The sequence below is a fragment of the Vigna angularis genome, chromosome 5, assembly GCF_016808095.1.
Source record: "Vigna angularis cultivar LongXiaoDou No.4 chromosome 5, ASM1680809v1, whole genome shotgun sequence".
NCBI classification, from domain to species: Eukaryota; Viridiplantae; Streptophyta; class Magnoliopsida; order Fabales; family Fabaceae; genus Vigna; species Vigna angularis.
Genome location: NC_068974.1, coordinates 10,951,461 through 10,968,376, shown reverse-complemented (window position 1 = coordinate 10,968,376; position 16,916 = coordinate 10,951,461). Strand labels below are relative to the sequence as shown.

Genomic DNA, 16,916 nt, shown 5'->3' with positions numbered 1-16,916 from the left:
TGATTCTGGGAAGGCCATTCATGAAGACTGCTCGAGTGTTGATTGATGTTGATGATGGAAAGCTTAAAGTGAGAGTTGAGAATGAAGAAGTAAATTTCAATGTTTTTGAAGCAATGTCTCACCCAAATGATGAAGATACATGCTTTCAAATTGATGAACTTGAGGAAGTCTGCATGATTACACAAAAGACGATGTATATATCATCACCTCTTGAAAGAACTCTTATTGATGCTTGTGAATCCTTACATGCAGAGGAAGAGAAATTAATTGATGAATGTCTACAGAATCTAGATTCTTTGAAGGAGATTCCACCTGATGAAGTGGAGATTGGAGAATTAAAGACTGAAGAAGAGATAAAAGAAAAAAAGCTGGAATTGAAATTGTTACCTTCACATTTGAAGTATGTTTTTCTTGAAAAAGATGATAATAAACCTGTGATCATCAGCAATGCTTTATCCACTCTAGAGGAAGAGAAATTAATTGAAGTCTTAAAAGTGAACAAAGGAGCTGTAGGTTGGTCAATTTCTGATCTGAAAGGAATAAGTCCTTCTTATTGCATGCATAGAATATTTATGGAGGATGATTTCAAACCAGTAGCTCAACCACAGAGACGACTTAATCCAGTGATGAAAGAAGAGGTCAGAAAAGAAGTTCTAAAGCTTTTAGAAGCAGGTATCATCTACCCTATATCTGACAGCACTTGGGTGAGTCCAGTTCAAGTCGTGCCAAAGAAAGGTGGTATGACTGTGGTTTGTAATGAGAAAAATGAATTGATACCAACAAGGACAGTGACTGGGTGAAGAATGTGTATTGATTATAGAAAGCTCAACAAGGCAACCAGAAAGGATCATTTTCCACTTCCATTCATGGATCAAATGCTAGAAAGGCTATCAGGTCAGGCTTTTTATTGCTTTCTAGATGGATACTCTGGTTATAATCAGATTGCTGTAGATCCTATAGATCAAGAGAAAACTGCTTTTACCTGTCCTTTTGGAGTTTTTGCTTATAGAAAGATGCCTTTTGGACTCTGTAATGCACCTGCTACGTTTCAACGTTGCATGTTAGCCATATTTTCTGCTCTGGTTGAAAAATGCATAGAAGTCTTCATGGATGATTTTTCAGTTTTTGGTAGATCATTTGAAGTATGTTTGTCAAATCTGGAGACTGTTTTGAAGAGGTGTGTTCAAACAAATGTTGTTCTTAATTGGGAGAAATGTCACTTCATGGTGACAGAAGGAATTGTTCTTGGGCATAAGATATCAGCCAAAGGTATTGAAGTGGATAAAGCTAAGGTAGAGGTTATTGAAAAGCTACCTCCGCCAATGAATGTGAAAGGTATCAGAAGTTTTCTTGGTCATGTAGGATTCTACAGAAGGTTTATAAAGGATTTTTCAAAAGTGGCTAAACCATTAAGCAATCTTCTTGTTAAAGATATTCCTTTTGTTATGAATGAAAATTGTTTGAAATCTTTTGATCTGTTGAAGAATAAGTTGATTTCTGCTCCTGTTATTGTAGCTCCAGATTGGGAGAAAAATTTTGAACTAATGTGTGATGCTAGTGACTATGCTATTGGTGCAGTTTTGGGCCAACGAAGAGAAAAAGTTTTTCATGCAATTTACTATGCTAGTAAAGTGCTGAATAATGCTCAGCAGAATTATGCTAACACAGAGAAAGAATTTCTAGCAATTGTTTATGCACTGGAGAAATTTAGATCCTATCTTGTTGGGTCTAAGGTGGTTATATATACTGATCATTCTGCGATCAAGTATTTGTTGAACAAACCAGATTCAAAACCATGGTTGATCAGGTGGGTATTATTGTTACAAGAGTTTGATTTAGAAATAAAAGACAAGAAGGGAAGTGAAAATGTGATTGCTGATCATCTTTCTCGTCTAGTTAATGAAGAAATCACAAGTAAGGAGAAAGAAATTTGTGATGAATTTGCAGATGAAACTCTTATGTTAATTCAGAAAAGACCATGGTTTGCTGACATGGCAAATTTCAAAGCAGGTGGAGTTATTTCAGATGATATCACATGGCATCAGAAGAAGAAATTTTTGCATGATGCTAAGCAATATGTGTGGGATGATCCTTATTTGTTCAAAATATGTAGTGATAACCTCTTGAGAAGATGTGTTACTGCAGAGGAAGCTGAAAATATTTTGTGGCATTGCCATAATTCGCCATATGGTGGACATTTCAATGGAGAAAGAACAGCTGCCAAGGTTTTACAATCTGGATTCTTTTGGCCCACTATATTCAAAGATGCTTATTTTCATGCAAAAAGCTGTGACAAATGTCAAAGAGTAGGAACCATCTCCAGAAGACATGAGATGCCACTGCAGAATATCTTGGAAGTGGAGGTTTTCGACTGTTGGGGAATCGATTTTGTTGGTCCTCTCCCACCATCATTCAATAATGAATATATTCTGGTTGCTGTTGATTATGTCAGTAAATGGGTTGAGGCAACACCTTGTCAGAAAAATGATGCAAAAACAGTTATTAAATTTCTCAAGAAGCATATTTTCTCAAGATTTGGTGTTCCTAGAGTGTTAATTAGCGATGGTGGGTCTCATTTTTGCAATGCCCAATTAGAAAAGCTCTTGAAACATTATGAGGTAAGACACAAAGTTGCTTCTCCTTATCATCCGCAGACAAACGGTCAAGCCGAGGTTTCAAATCGGGAAATCAAGAGGATTTTGGAGAAAACTGTATCTAACTCGAGAAAGGATTGGTCAATAAAGCTAGATGACACCTTATGGGCTTACAGAACTTCATTAAAGACACCAATTGGATTAACTCCTTTTCAACTTGTTTATGGCAAAGCTTGTCATCTGCCAGTGGAAATGGAACATAAGGCATTTTGGGCTCTGAAGTTTTTGAATTTTGATCCTAATTTATCTGCAGAAAAGAGAAAATTGCAAATTCATGAATTGGAAGAACTGAGATTGACAGCTTATGAGAGTTCCAGGGTATACAAAGAGAAAGTCAAATTGTACCATGACAAGCATCTTCTACATAGAGAATTTCAACCAGGTCAGCAAGTACTACTCTTTAATTCGAGGTTAAAAATCTTTCATGGCAAGCTCAAATCAAAGTGGTTAGGACCATTTCTCATCAAAGAAGTAAAACCATATGGAGCCATCGAATTAAGTGATCCTTCCTCTGATGATCCAAATCAAAGTTGGGTAGTAAACGGTCAACGTTTAAAGCATTATCTGGGTGGTCAAATTCAGCGCCTCACTACTATCACCCACTTTTCTGATCCTTAATCATAACAGGTGTCAAGCTAAAGACATTAAACAAGCGCTTACTGGGAGGCAATCCAGCTTTCTAACTCTATCTTAATTTATGTTTTCAGTTCTTTTGGTTGTGTGGTTTGAATTTGAATCTGTTTGGTTGTGTGGATTGATTGATGTTTCTGCAATGATTTTATTGTGAATTGTTTGATTGAAGTTTGGATAAGTTTACGGAGCTTATTGTTTTATATAATTTGAAATTATTTGAGTGGTAGTTAGAATTGGTTCAAGAAATTGCAGGTATTTAAATTATGTTGTAGTTGATTGTAAATTTAGATTTTGTACTCTTTGATGTTGTAGATATGAAAAAATTCAATTATATGTTTTTTAGAAGTTTTGTTAAAAAAAAAAAAAAAAAAAATTTGACCACGTTTGACCTAGTCGCCCAGCGAGTAGGATCGGGTCGCCCAGCGACTAAGCAAAAGTAGGCTGGATCAGCCACTTTTTCTGCGCGTCAACACGGGCCTGCCACTTGGCACTCGCCCAGCGAACCACGTGGACTCGCCCAGCGACTGGGCTCGGCCCAAATCTTTGAAATTTTAGGGTTTTAACCCCTTTCTCCTTCATCCTTCATTCCAGCCGCCCCCCTCCCTCCCCTTTGTTGCCATTGATGCTGTGTGAAGCGTTTTCTTCTCCATCTATTTCAAAAATTTTCCTCCTTTTTTGCTTCTCATCTCAAGTTCAGTAAGTTGTCTTCAACTTACACTTTTCTTTATTGGGTTTTAACCATTCTTTTCGTTTTGGGGATTTAGAGTTTGGAATGATGTTGTGCTGTAGTTTTCGTTTTCTGTTTTCTGCATAATTCATCTTTGTGAAACTCGAAAAGTTGGTCGCTGGCTGTCTACCACGCGAGCCGTTCTTCTCGCTGTCATCCTCGCCAAGCGAGTTCGCTCGCGGCACTGTCACAGCTCGCCCAGCGACTGTGCCGGCCGACGAGCTCGCGAGCCCCTTCTTTGGTGGCCGTGAGCCACTGCGTTCTTGGTACGAAAATGCACAGTTTTGGTTTCCATTTCTGCGACTATACTTTGCTGTGCTAATGCTTGAAATATTGACTCTGTTGTATTATTACAGTATGTTGGTTCTTGTTTGCATTAAATTTTCTCTTTGTTCCATTGGTCATGACACATTGTTGATCTTAAATTGATACATGCTATGGCAATGTTGAAATTATTGACGTCTTATATGTTGTAATTTCTACAATAAGTTATATATATATATATATATATATATATATATATATATATATATATATATATATTTTATTTTTATTTTATTTTATTTTTTTTATTTTTATTTTTATTTTATTTTATTTTGTACTATTATTATAAATGTTTGATAAAAAATAGAATTTTGTTATTGTATGTATCAGATGGCATCCCGGAGACCTCGTATCAGAAGACGAGTTGAGACTAATGATACAGATGATGATTATGTCTTGAACTTTGATCAGACGCGATTCCCAAGTGAAATGGCTGCTAACAGGTTCAATATACTGAGAAATCGGAAGTTAATTGCTGAAAGGAAGGTTCACTTGAATGAAGGGGAATTTGCTAACTTCAACAATGAAATAATGAGAAGAAATTGGCATCTGTTCTTAGCTAATCCTCCAGATGAGATTGATGATACCCTGGTCAGAGAATTTTATGCAAATGCGTATCAGGTTGATAGAGATGGTGACCGTCAAAGCATGGTTAGAGGAGAAATTATACACTATGATAAGCAAGCAATCAATACTCTTCTGGGAACTCCATCTACACCTCCAGGCGAGATCACTAACTATGGAGCATTCCGGAGAGGTGCAAAAGACCATGATATGATTGCTTCTTTGCTCTGCACCCCTGGTCACAACTACATCTTAGGGGTTAATGGCACTCCAGTGCGCATCCTGAGGAAACATCTGACCTCTTTAGCACAGATGTGGAGTGCATTTTCCTACTCCAATTTAAGTCCAACCACGCATACATCTGATATTAATTTGGAACGATCTTATCTCATCTATGGGATCATCACAGGTATGGATATTGACATTGGAGCACACATCTCTTTAGAGTTATCAAATATTGCTGATGCTGCTAATGTTAGTCTGGGTTTCCCTGCTCTGATTACTGCCTTATGTAAGGCCAGAGGAGTCACTTCTGATACTCCTGTTCTTTTACCTTTGCAACCACCAATTGATGGCCGCTTCATTCGAAAAAACTGCTTCAACAGGTCACATGAGCAACCACCTCCAGAACCAACACAGACACAACATGTTGGACCTTCACGCCCACCTCGTGGTACACCTAACCTTTATACAAATCCTTCTTTTCAGGACGCCATGATGTATATGTATGCACAGAATGATGCATTACGCAGAGGGCAAATGTGCTTGATGGATAACATGCATAGACTATCTCTTGGAATTCCTGATTTCCCTGATGACAGCGTTATGACTGCTACTCAATTTGAGGAACATGTACCTTGGCCTGAGGACAGGCCAACATTTGTGAGGGGAAGGGAAAATCAAGCACCACCACAACAACCAGATGAAGCAGAGGCTGACCAACAAGGACATGTTGAGGAACAACAAAGACAGCCTTCACCGTGGAGACTATGGCCACATCAACCATGAGTGGTTTATGGCCACATCAACCATGAGTGGTTATTGTTACTTCTTTTAATTGCAGTTATTTAAATTTTAGTTTAGTCAAATGTTAGTTTTATTTTTAAAGTAATATGATATATTGTGTCTAAAATAATGAGCTTTGAATTCTGTCCATGATAACTGACATGATTGTGAGATTGTTATTGCAAAATCTGAATTTTAGAACTTCTGTTATAATTATTTATGATTCGTTCTTGAATCTGGTTGATTGTGACCCAGAAGTTGAATACCTGAGTGTACTGAGAAAGCTTTGAGAGCAAGTGAGAAGTTGTTATTGCTATGAATTCGGTTTTTGCATAATTCTCTTTAATACAGATGCATTCTGGTTTAGAAATGAGAAAGGCAGTTGTTTGTTCTTGAAATTAACTACTTGGCCAGATGACTACCCATTTGTGAATATTCATCCTTTGTTATCCTGTTTGAGCCTTGTATATATTTTTGTGAACCCTGAGCTTATTACAGAATAATCTACCTTATCCAACACTCTAGAAGAAGAGAACAAGAAACATTTTTGTCAAGATATAGGCAGAAATTAAGTTTGGGGGAAATCATAATGAGTTGAGTCTTGAACTGATGAAAAGCAATATGAAAAAAAAAAAATTTTATATCAAAGTTAGAAAAAAAAATGTGTTATGTGATGAATGAAGAGGAAGTTGATAAATAAAGTTTCAATGTTGTTATGTTCTTGTTCTCCTCTTCTCTAGTGTTGTTTTGTTTCCCTGTAAAACCATGTTTCTTCTAGCCAAGCCAAGTTGTAACCTGAGAAAGTCCTTTTGATTTAAATCAGAATGTTTGATGTGTATATGAGATGACTTGCAAAAGTTGATGAAGTAGTTGATAACACTTTGAGCGTGAATTTGAGTGTAAACACTTGCAGGTTGAGGTAAACACTGATTGAGCACATTTGTACTATTCTTTTTCTGGTTGTCTTATCATTTTGGATTCAAGAACTTGTTAATATAGAAGTTATAACATTTGATCTGAATATTTGGAGGTGTAGGTACAATCCTTACTTTTGTGACAGAGATTATGTGATGGAATACTAACTGCTTTGTTGGGTTCGTTTTTCTGTTGATATTGTTTATTTTCATGAGGACATGAAAATATGTAAGTTTGGGGGAGTTTGATAGGTGTAAACTTTACTTGCTTTTGTTACTTAAAATGTTGTGTTTTTGAGTAAGTTTTAGTATTAATTCTCATGAAAAGTATATAATTGTTGATGTAAGTATAGTTTGTAATGTTTAAATGTGTTTTGATGCTTTTGTGTGTTTATTTTTTGTAATAAAATAAGGGTTGGATAATATCAAAGAGGCCCAGCCAGAAGTGCATCAGTGGCCCAGCCAGAGCGCACCAGTGGCCCAGCCAGAAGTGCACCAATGGCCCAGCGACCAGGAACCAGTGGCCCAGCGAGCCAGTAGCCCAGCGAGCTGGAGCAGCTCGCCCAGCTAGCCACTCGCCCAGCGAGTGGATTCCACTCGCCCAGCGACGGACGCTCGCCCAGCGAGCGTACCTTCCTCGCCCAGCGAGAAATCACTTAAGGTTCTTTTCTTTAAAAACGCGATCCAGAGGCAGAAACCAGGCAGTTCTGGAGGGGAGAAGCTAGGGGAGACTCTGCAGCTCACGTTCATGCTCGTTTTGGGTGCTCCGGAGTGGAATTTCAACACTTTCTACCATCCAATCCATCCTTTATCGCTTCTATGATGTATATGTGTAGCTAGAACTCCATTTCACTGGGGTTGAGAGTACATTTCTGAAACTCTTTGTAATTTCTATATTAATGCATGATCTTGTATGAATTTTGTGTTCTATCTTTATTATTCATGCCTATGATGAGAATCTGAGCTATTTGAACGGTTAAATCATTGAGAAATGTATGAGACCGCGGACCTAGGATAGAACTGCTAAAGGATTTCGAGTCCTAGACATAGGAGGAAATTTTTAGTCATCTGTGACATTGTGATTAAGGCAAATCTGATAACTAAATTATCTAAGAGATTAGGATTTAGTTTGAATGATTCTGAACGGTCATCTGAGAGATCAGGACTGCATGCGCCTAGGATGTTGATGCTTAATTTTGAGGAATTGTGTTAGTAGAAAAATTACTTGAGTGATGAACTTGAAAATCAACCCCAGTGAACTTTAATTCATCTGTTTTTACCACTTTAATTTCATCTGTATGCAAATCTTACTTGTGTTGTAAAATTAATCGCTAAATTAGTAAACTTTAATCATTCTGTGAATCAAAACAAATCTCTTGGGAAAACGATTTCCGGACTTACCGGTTTATTACTTGTACGATTCGGTACACTTGCCGAGGTCTCAACACACCGTACACTCGTCCCTTTTTCTTCCCACCAACGATGTCGACCTAGCACTGTGTCCTACAGATGTCATCTTCTGCATTACTGCCATCATTCGGTGTAGGAGTTGACTCATGTTTGATTTAACCTGTGAAAGTCTCATTGAAAATTCTTCCTGTTGAAACATTAAAGCAATGTTAGGGAATGATAGAATAACATAAATGAAAAATTAGTAATAGTAATAGTGTTATTTGCTTACATGAGTCTTCCGAGATCTTTCATCAACGAATTGATTAGTGCCCTTCCTTACATGAGTCTGTGCAAAGACCTCATCAACATGGATTGCCCGTCCCAAAGCTTGTGCTTGTAACATAATTTAGAATTAGAAGTGTACATATGAAATAGAAAATACATAACTTATATATGAAAGAAAAAGTTATGTAATGAAATTATACCATACGAATGACATGCTCATGAATGGTTATCGCCACCAGTATGCAGGGTGCCACCCTTTTCAGATGCTCTATTCCTCTAGGCTTTGGCACACTTATTGCGAAACTCTATTGTATTCTAATGAGCCAGTAAAGAGTTCCAAATTTGTTCACCTAGCTAGTAAGGGTGCTCTCCTATATTGCGGGCATCCCTAAACATCTCTGACAGCTGATGAGATGCTTTCATGTGGAAATTTCTTTGTATCTGTGTTTCATGTTCAGGTTTCCACTGCACATTCATCTGTAACATTAAATAAAACAAAAATTGATTAATGAACATACTAAAATAAGAGGAACAATTAGTTTAATGGATTGTTCACCTGAAAGCGCTACCAGAATGGCTTTTTGTCGTCATCAGGTATTGCTCCCTAAGTAGGCCATGGACTTAAAAACTGTTGCTTAATTGAACGTGTGATGACCTGGGAAGCAACCTCTAGATGGAATGAACATGCATAATAAAAATCATTTGAAATACAATAGGGATTAAACATCAAATTATATCAAGAGATTAAAATCTTACCCTTTACCATACGGCTCAATCCATGGTCGATCATGGAGGGGCGGGTCAAGACCTTCACCATCACCACTTGAATCTGGATCAGCAGATGGTGTGACAGTCTCAGAAGGCGGTATACACGATGAGGAAGGTATAGAAGTAGGGTCAGTGAGAGGAGTGGGGGTAATAACCACAGGGGGAGGAGTGAGGGTTATAATCACAGGAGGAGGAACAAGGTCTGCTGTAGGGGTAGTAGAAGGGTGTACTATAGGGGTAGGATAAGGGTGTATTTCTGAGGTAGGAGTAGTGTCTACTGCAGGGGTAGGAGGGTGTATTGTAGGGGTAGGAGGAGGCCCCACAGATGATGTACTGCGGGCAACAGTGGTAGGTAGTTTAGCAGACACCGTAAGTACATACTTTGGTGCCTATAGTTGCCTCTTTCTAGGCCTCGCTACCCCCTTTCCTTTATCAGGATGTTCTGAATCTTCTCCTATCATTACTGCACTGAAATGGTTACAAATAAAGCGAAAAAATAGAACTGAATAAGGAAGGATCAATGGTTTTTAAAGTCAATGTATAAATAATTGCATACAACTTTTAATATGGTATTTTAGATAACTCTATTCAAATAATAGTTCAATTTGCTACAATAAATGTCCAACATTCAATCGTCGTCATCATGATCGTCATCTTCATCTTCTTCTTCTTTATTGTCGTCATTATCATCATCATCTGCTTCTTTTTCTTTTTCGTCGTCATCATCATCATCATCATCATCATCATCTTCTTCTTCTTCCTCTTCTTCTTGTTCTTCATCACCTTGTATTGTTGCTTCTAATTCATCTCCATCACCATCAGGGTCGACCAATGTGGTTATACGTTCAACTTCAATAATTTCTTGTGGTTGTGACATTTGGTCAAGTTGTTAGGCAACATCTTCCTTAATCTCATTTGAGTCAATGCGACCTCTAGGCTTGGTTTGTATTGTTACGGCCCAACCACGCTTGTCAATATTGCGGAATGGTATATATGACACATAATAAACCTGTCTGACATTAGTTGGTAGAATGAACGGATCAAAAGGTCCATATCTTAATCTCTGGTTGAGTTCGACAATATTAAAGCATGGATCCACTCTAGTACCAACTCTAGAAGGATCAAACCATTCACAATAAAAAAGTACTACTCTGTTTTGAGAAATAATCTCTACAAGAAAAATGGTGATTATCCACCGATAATTACATACGGATTTTGATTCGTATGTAACATGAAGATTACATACGGATATTATATACGGATCCCGAAAAATGAGTTATATATGGATTTTTCATATATAAAATTCGTATGTACTTTGAGTACTTGGTGGCGGGAGAGTTTTCTGGGGCGGGAGAGTTTTCTGAGGATAACATCCGTATGTAAGTGCTATAATACGTACATAAGTAAAAGCAAGTGTTGTTTTACTGGAAATTAATTATTTTAAAAAAAATTGAAATTATATTTCATTATTTTGAAGCTGGTTTGGTAGAACAGAGGTGTGTTTACTCAAATCTCTCTCAAGCCCTAACTCTACACTCTTAGATCTCTCTACAACCCTAACTTTAACTCTCCACTCTCCTTCTCTATTTTCACTTTCATATATAGAACCACTTCCGAATCTTATGGTTTCATCATCCTCTTCACTTTCCCTTCATTTTTAACCGATTAAAACCACTTTTCTACTGATTAAAAACCTTTCTGCCATTTGTTCTTCGATTTCCACCGATTAAACCTCCATTTGCGCCGGTTAAACACTTTTGTACCGATCAATCTTGTGTTTGAACCGATTAATCGGTTCATTTTATGTTTCTCCCCATTTTTAGGGTTCCTTCGGTCCAGATTAGGGTTCTTTCTCCATTTTGGAGCTTTCCCGCAATCGTTCTGGCTTCTATTCATTCGTTTAGGGTTTTTTAACATTTTCTTCCAATCATTCTCCGTTTCGCTCTCGATCTCGAATTCGTCTCATTATTTCGCTGCGTTTTCTCATCAAGGAAGCTTCGAAGGAGTTCGAGTCGAGTCCGCAACGGTCTTTTGGTCATCTCCTTGGAGGCTCTTTCGTCAAGTGGCCGCAAAATCAATCACACCCGACGACGTTTCAGCGCTCCTTCGAGCCTGCTACTCTTTTGAAACCCAAAGAAGAGGTTGGATTGAAGACTGAAGGTGCTGTAGGGATTGTTTTGAACCAAAAGCAGGAAGTGGTGACAAAATCTGCTGTGGAGATTCTAAACGATCAACATAGAAAGTGAGCAGTATTCTTGTGTTCTTGTTTCATTTCAAACCGTTGCGAGATTTAATGGTTTTTCATTTTGATTTCTTTTAAAAAAATTTCCCTCTTTTATTTTAGTTCGGCTCCTGTTGCACGCTTGGCAATGACGCGTAGGGTGCGTCCTCTCGTTTCATGAAAGTGGGGTTGATCAATTAGTAGAGATAATCAAGGTACATTTTCTTTTGCTCTTTAATATCTGGTCCTCATGTTTCGCCTCATGAGCTTACTTTTCAAAGTTGCAATCTGTTTGTTTCTTTCTTCAATCTCAGCTTTTATTTTATACCTCAATGTTTCCTAGAAAGTATCAAATTTTTGTGGTTCACTCTGTGTATCATAGTCTAAATCTGAAGCCATTTGCATTGTGATTCACTCTGTTTTACTATTCGATATAGGAGTAGATTAATCCATTATACTTTAAAATAGTTGTTCATTATGGTGTTCACTTTAAATATTCATTAAAGTATTACTAAGATTTGATATTAAAGAGCATGTTTTCGAATACATGTCTAATCAAAGAAAAGTATTATTTGGATTGATGTATTCCGTGATTTGGTTTATACATTCTTTTGCCATAGGAGTTTATAGCTTCCATATATTAAGGCCATGGCTTAGCTAATGCTGTGTTTGACCCTTACAATCTATTATAATGTCAGGCTCCATAGTTTAACCACATTCTTAGATAGAATTGAATTCTATCTTATTTATAAGAATTTTATGCCAAACCGTGCCTAATATTTTTACGATGACCATCTTTAGAGTTCAGTTGCACATAATATATATTAAAGCTTAATAGAGTATATATATATATATATATATATATATATATATATATATATATATATATATATATATATATATATATATATATATATATATATATATATATATATATATATATATATATATATATATATATATATATATATATATATATATATATATATATTGGGAATTAATAGATCCGTGTCCAACCCACCATTGGGATAAGGTTTGCTAGTAATTTGGCATTGCTAATGATTATTAACATGTTCTAAAATTTCACTTGCCAACAAAGTTGAAGAAGTAAACTGTATTCTTTTCGCTTCAAAATAATCAATGTATAATTACAGTTTAAAATAATTACAGTTTTAATTATAAAAAATTATGAATCTTAGGAAAGTATGAAACATGAGTTTTAAAGGTGGTGTATCTGATGAGAATTTAGATAAATAGAATAATAAAAGTCGAAGCATGTATTATTGAGAAATGAAAGGCCTATCTTTGCATTGATGAAGTGAAGGTGTTTGTACTTTTATTTTATTCTTTTCCTGTATGTAGTTTTTTAGATCAAGAAAGTTGCTTTCATTAAGAGGCAACAATTATCAGTGGAGCATTAGATCTCACGGAGAAGATAGCTACTGTTGGCTTGGAGAAAGCCATTATGATAGTTCTATCTCTTGCCATCTATATGTTACAAAGAATTTGACAGTTTTCATTTCTAAGATATAAAGTAAAGGTTTCTAAGATATATACGTTAATAAAAAATGTTTTTATATTTTAGAGGATATTATCTTTTACAACAGTATGTGTATGGCTCCTTTCTTCTAATCACTAATGCTAATGTTGTGTTGGATTGTATCTTTAAAACTGCTATTGAATCACCATTTCAATCGTCATGTTTCTATTTTTCTTTTCATTTTAGCTGCATGTTCTTTTATTTTATAGCTTTTCTTTCTTGATCTGTTTTCTTTTTCTTGTATTGAATGGCCCCATCATCTTGTGTTTTGGTTGTGTCAATTAAAATCGATATTGTGTAGTTCATTTTTCATTCTACTGGAGTATTTTTGGCCACTTGATATTTGAAGCAAAACTATTGTCCCAAAAAAGATGTAATCCTTAAATTTCAACAATTGTTTCCACGTTTCAAACCAAGCTACACAGAAGGCACAAAGTTTTTTTTCTGTGTAACATATTCTATAGTTTTCAATGGAATTGGTTAGCTTCAAAATTCTTATTTCATAGTCATTACTCATTAGTCTACAAATATAGTGCCAAACTTGTCTCATGAGTTAAATACAAAACTACTCAGTGCTTGTCTATTTACATTAGATTCATTGTCTTGGCATGTAGTGCGCACTATGCTCATTTCATCACATTATCAATGGTGATAATTTACATGTATAAATAATTTGGTTGTTGCCTGATGGTGATAATTTACATGTATAAAAAGACTATCCCTAGATGGCATGTATACTCTATAAAAGGGAAAGCCATTGGTTTGTTCATGGCATTTTTATTGACTCTGGGATTAGTGTGGAACCTGTGGAAAATAGCTACTACTTTTTTTTTCCATATATATATATATATATATATATACATATATATATAACTAGATGTAATAAAGCCTCTACTTGATCTGACAGAAACAACTCTGCTTCACTACTGTATGTAGTCTCTTAAGTTGATGAGGTGCAACTGTATGTAGTCTCTTAAGTCTCTTATCATCAACCTGGTAAAATATAATTTATTTGACCTGTCGTAGAAGTTTTTGTATTTCTAGTAATTATTATTTTGACAATGTCTGATATAGAATTTCTTACCCTGTCCTGTATTGGGGGATTGAATGATTAATGATTTGAAATTGAGGCAAGAATACTGAATTTATATATGGAAGCGTATTATGTTGTTCATTTTAGCATTCAACCACATATAAGTCTGAACTATGACAATGTTTAGGTGTGGAGGCTATAGTAAAAAGGAACCTGGTGAAGTACTGACACTTCAGAAGCGAGTGTTAGCAGTGCTAAATGAGGCAAGGTATAATGTTTGGATCTTAACTTTTAAAATATAAGAGTTGTTTTCAGTGGATTTGATTTTCCATTCAATAAGATGTGTTGGCCAGGCCCACTGAATATGTCTAAAATTATTTTTTTCTTTTTTATCTCTAACAGTAATAGATGCAAGAATTCAGAACGTTCTTTCTTTTTGAGGCCATCTAACTATTTGGACCATTTTTTATTCTTTGTCAACTGTTTGACTACTGTCCCAGGAATAATTTGGATGGTAAGATTGTTAAGAGAGGGGATTATGCGATAGCAGCAACGAGGGCGGTTTATTATGTTACCCTTGTCAATCACAGTAGTGCCTCAAAGTGAAACAAGGTTAGTATGATTGTATATCTGTTATAATTGGACATGGTATTTCTTATTGTATTTATTTTTGGTCTAATAGAAGGATACACGAATGGGGTTTTGGTGTTAATAAAATCTTGCAATTTTTATTTTAATGAATATTAAAATGGCAATTTGCTCCTCCGATTAATACTAATTTGATTCTGATGTTAATAATTTTAACTACTTTATAAATTTTTGCTATTTTTGTTATTATATCACGCATTACTATATTATAAAATTGTGACTTATAAATACTTAATTTGAAAATTTATTTTCTCTTATGATGTGACAAGATATAATTCTTTACTAGCAAACAAGTTTAGTAAAATTTTGCTGGAAAATACTACTTGTAAATATTCAATTGTCTCTATTATAATTGAAATGACTTAGACATGATCTTCGTTATTCTCTTCAATGATTGTCCTGGTGGCAACCAACCTATATATCCTCGCCAATGATACTCTCTTTTTGTTGTAGGCTAGTGTTTATCTTAAAACAAGTAATTCATGTTTAACTTTTTTTTCAGGGCCAAGCTGAGAAATAATTTAAAGTAGAAGTAGAAGCTATTGGTCGAGTGCGACACAAAAATCTTGTACAATGAGTCATTCAAACCTTGATAATTAAAATGTCTTTTTCTTGAGCTACAGATGTAATAATTTTTCACTTTCTAGCATTATTAGTAAGAAGAAATAATTGTTTGATAACTTATTACTCTTTATATTGATAATCAGTGGAATATATAGCTTTGTTTTTTTTTCACTTACATTGTCTAGAACATGAGTTTTTGTTCAATGTTAGGTGCTTGCATTAAAGGATTTGCATTCCCTGCATGGGTTGAAATAGACACGTGGAAAGCTTGGTCTTGGTGCAAAGATGGTATTGATTGAGGAGAAATAGGTCCAGGGACTAAATAGGAAGTTGAAGTACGGGCTTGCTTTGTACATGTGGTGGAGAAAATGCAAGAGCTAATAAGTAAAAGTCAGGAAGACAGGTTAGTCTTTTCTTACCAGAATATCTTCCCCTCATGGCCATTTTCCAATGCATGTAGAGTTGGATTTCTTCTAAGGTTATTTACCAGCCCATAAAAAATCTACCAAAACATATTTGATGGAATAATAGCATTAGTCTTGATTATAAATTATGGATTTATCTTTAATTTTGGATGGTTCGTTGTGCTTAAACATTTATTGGTTTGTGATATATAGATTTTAAGTTATTTATCTTGTATTTATAATGACCATCCCACTATTTACTATCATGGTGTTTTTGGATCAGTTGCTTTGCTACTATTTGAGACTTATTACTATAACACAAAATAGATTCAAATAAATTCTTTTGTTTGTGTGCAAGTGTACGTACTAAAACAAACCATAAATCTAAACTATTGGTTCCTGGCAATGTGTTACATGAAATCTTTTGAGATTGATCATGTATTGTTTATATGTAAATTTTGAAAGACTTTTAATTTAATGCATGAATTTAAACATGTAGGTTATTAAGGAAACAATTGATTCCAATATTACAATAGAATACAAGTCAAACACAGTTGATGATTTACATATGAGGAAGCCAGATATTAGCAAAGCGAAGGAACTGCTGATTTAGCAACACAAAATCCCACTTAATGATGAAATTGGATTTTGAATAAAGATGAAGGTAAAGGGATGAAATTTTCCTTTAGGAAGGAGATTTATTCTAATCTTCCATTTCAGGCTACGAAGGAAGTTAATTAGCATTTAGAAATGTTACCTTTAGAAGTTTAATTGTATATTGATTTACAATATGAAAATCAAAGTTAATTAACTTTTAAAAATGTTACCTTTAGCAGTTTAATTGTATATTGATTTACAATATGAAAATCAACTAAGATACACGTGATTGTTAATTTATTTAGATGTTCATACTTAACTTCATCCATGTTTGTACACAGCTTGATATTATTCAAACTAAAAAAATATTCAATTGTGTATGTTTATTATGTTGTATTTTTAAGTAATTTATGATTGATTTATGTATTGCATTAGTTGTAAAAGCAATTTCATGGTTGTATTTATCTCTAGTCAGATATATAAAACTCCTAAAAGCAATTTGGTGAATATGCATTAGGGATAAGTTGTATTATAGTGTATATACTGTAAGGTCTGCTTGTATATTGTGCATGGGAAACTGCTATAAACAGGGTATTTATTTAGCTCTTCTGAAACCATTATATACGGATATTTCCGTATATAA

The 16,916-nt window shown here is 35.1% G+C and overlaps 1 long non-coding RNA gene across 3 annotated transcripts; it reads left to right on the top strand.

The window, feature by feature from the left end:
* The first annotated feature begins 10,760 nt into the window (after positions 1–10,760).
* On the top strand, positions 10,761–16,592 carry LOC128196484 (uncharacterized). 3 transcript variants are annotated; one of them, XR_008248811.1, is made up of 7 exons: positions 10,761–11,508; positions 11,611–11,702; positions 14,248–14,328; positions 14,561–14,672; positions 15,211–15,276; positions 15,483–15,675; positions 16,176–16,592. It is a non-coding gene; the product is annotated as an uncharacterized LOC128196484 (long non-coding RNA). The 3 variants fall into 3 exon arrangements; XR_008248812.1 differs by having other exon boundaries at positions 15,211–15,333; XR_008248810.1 differs by lacking the exon at positions 15,211–15,276.
* The last annotated feature ends 324 nt before the right edge of the window (positions 16,593–16,916 follow it).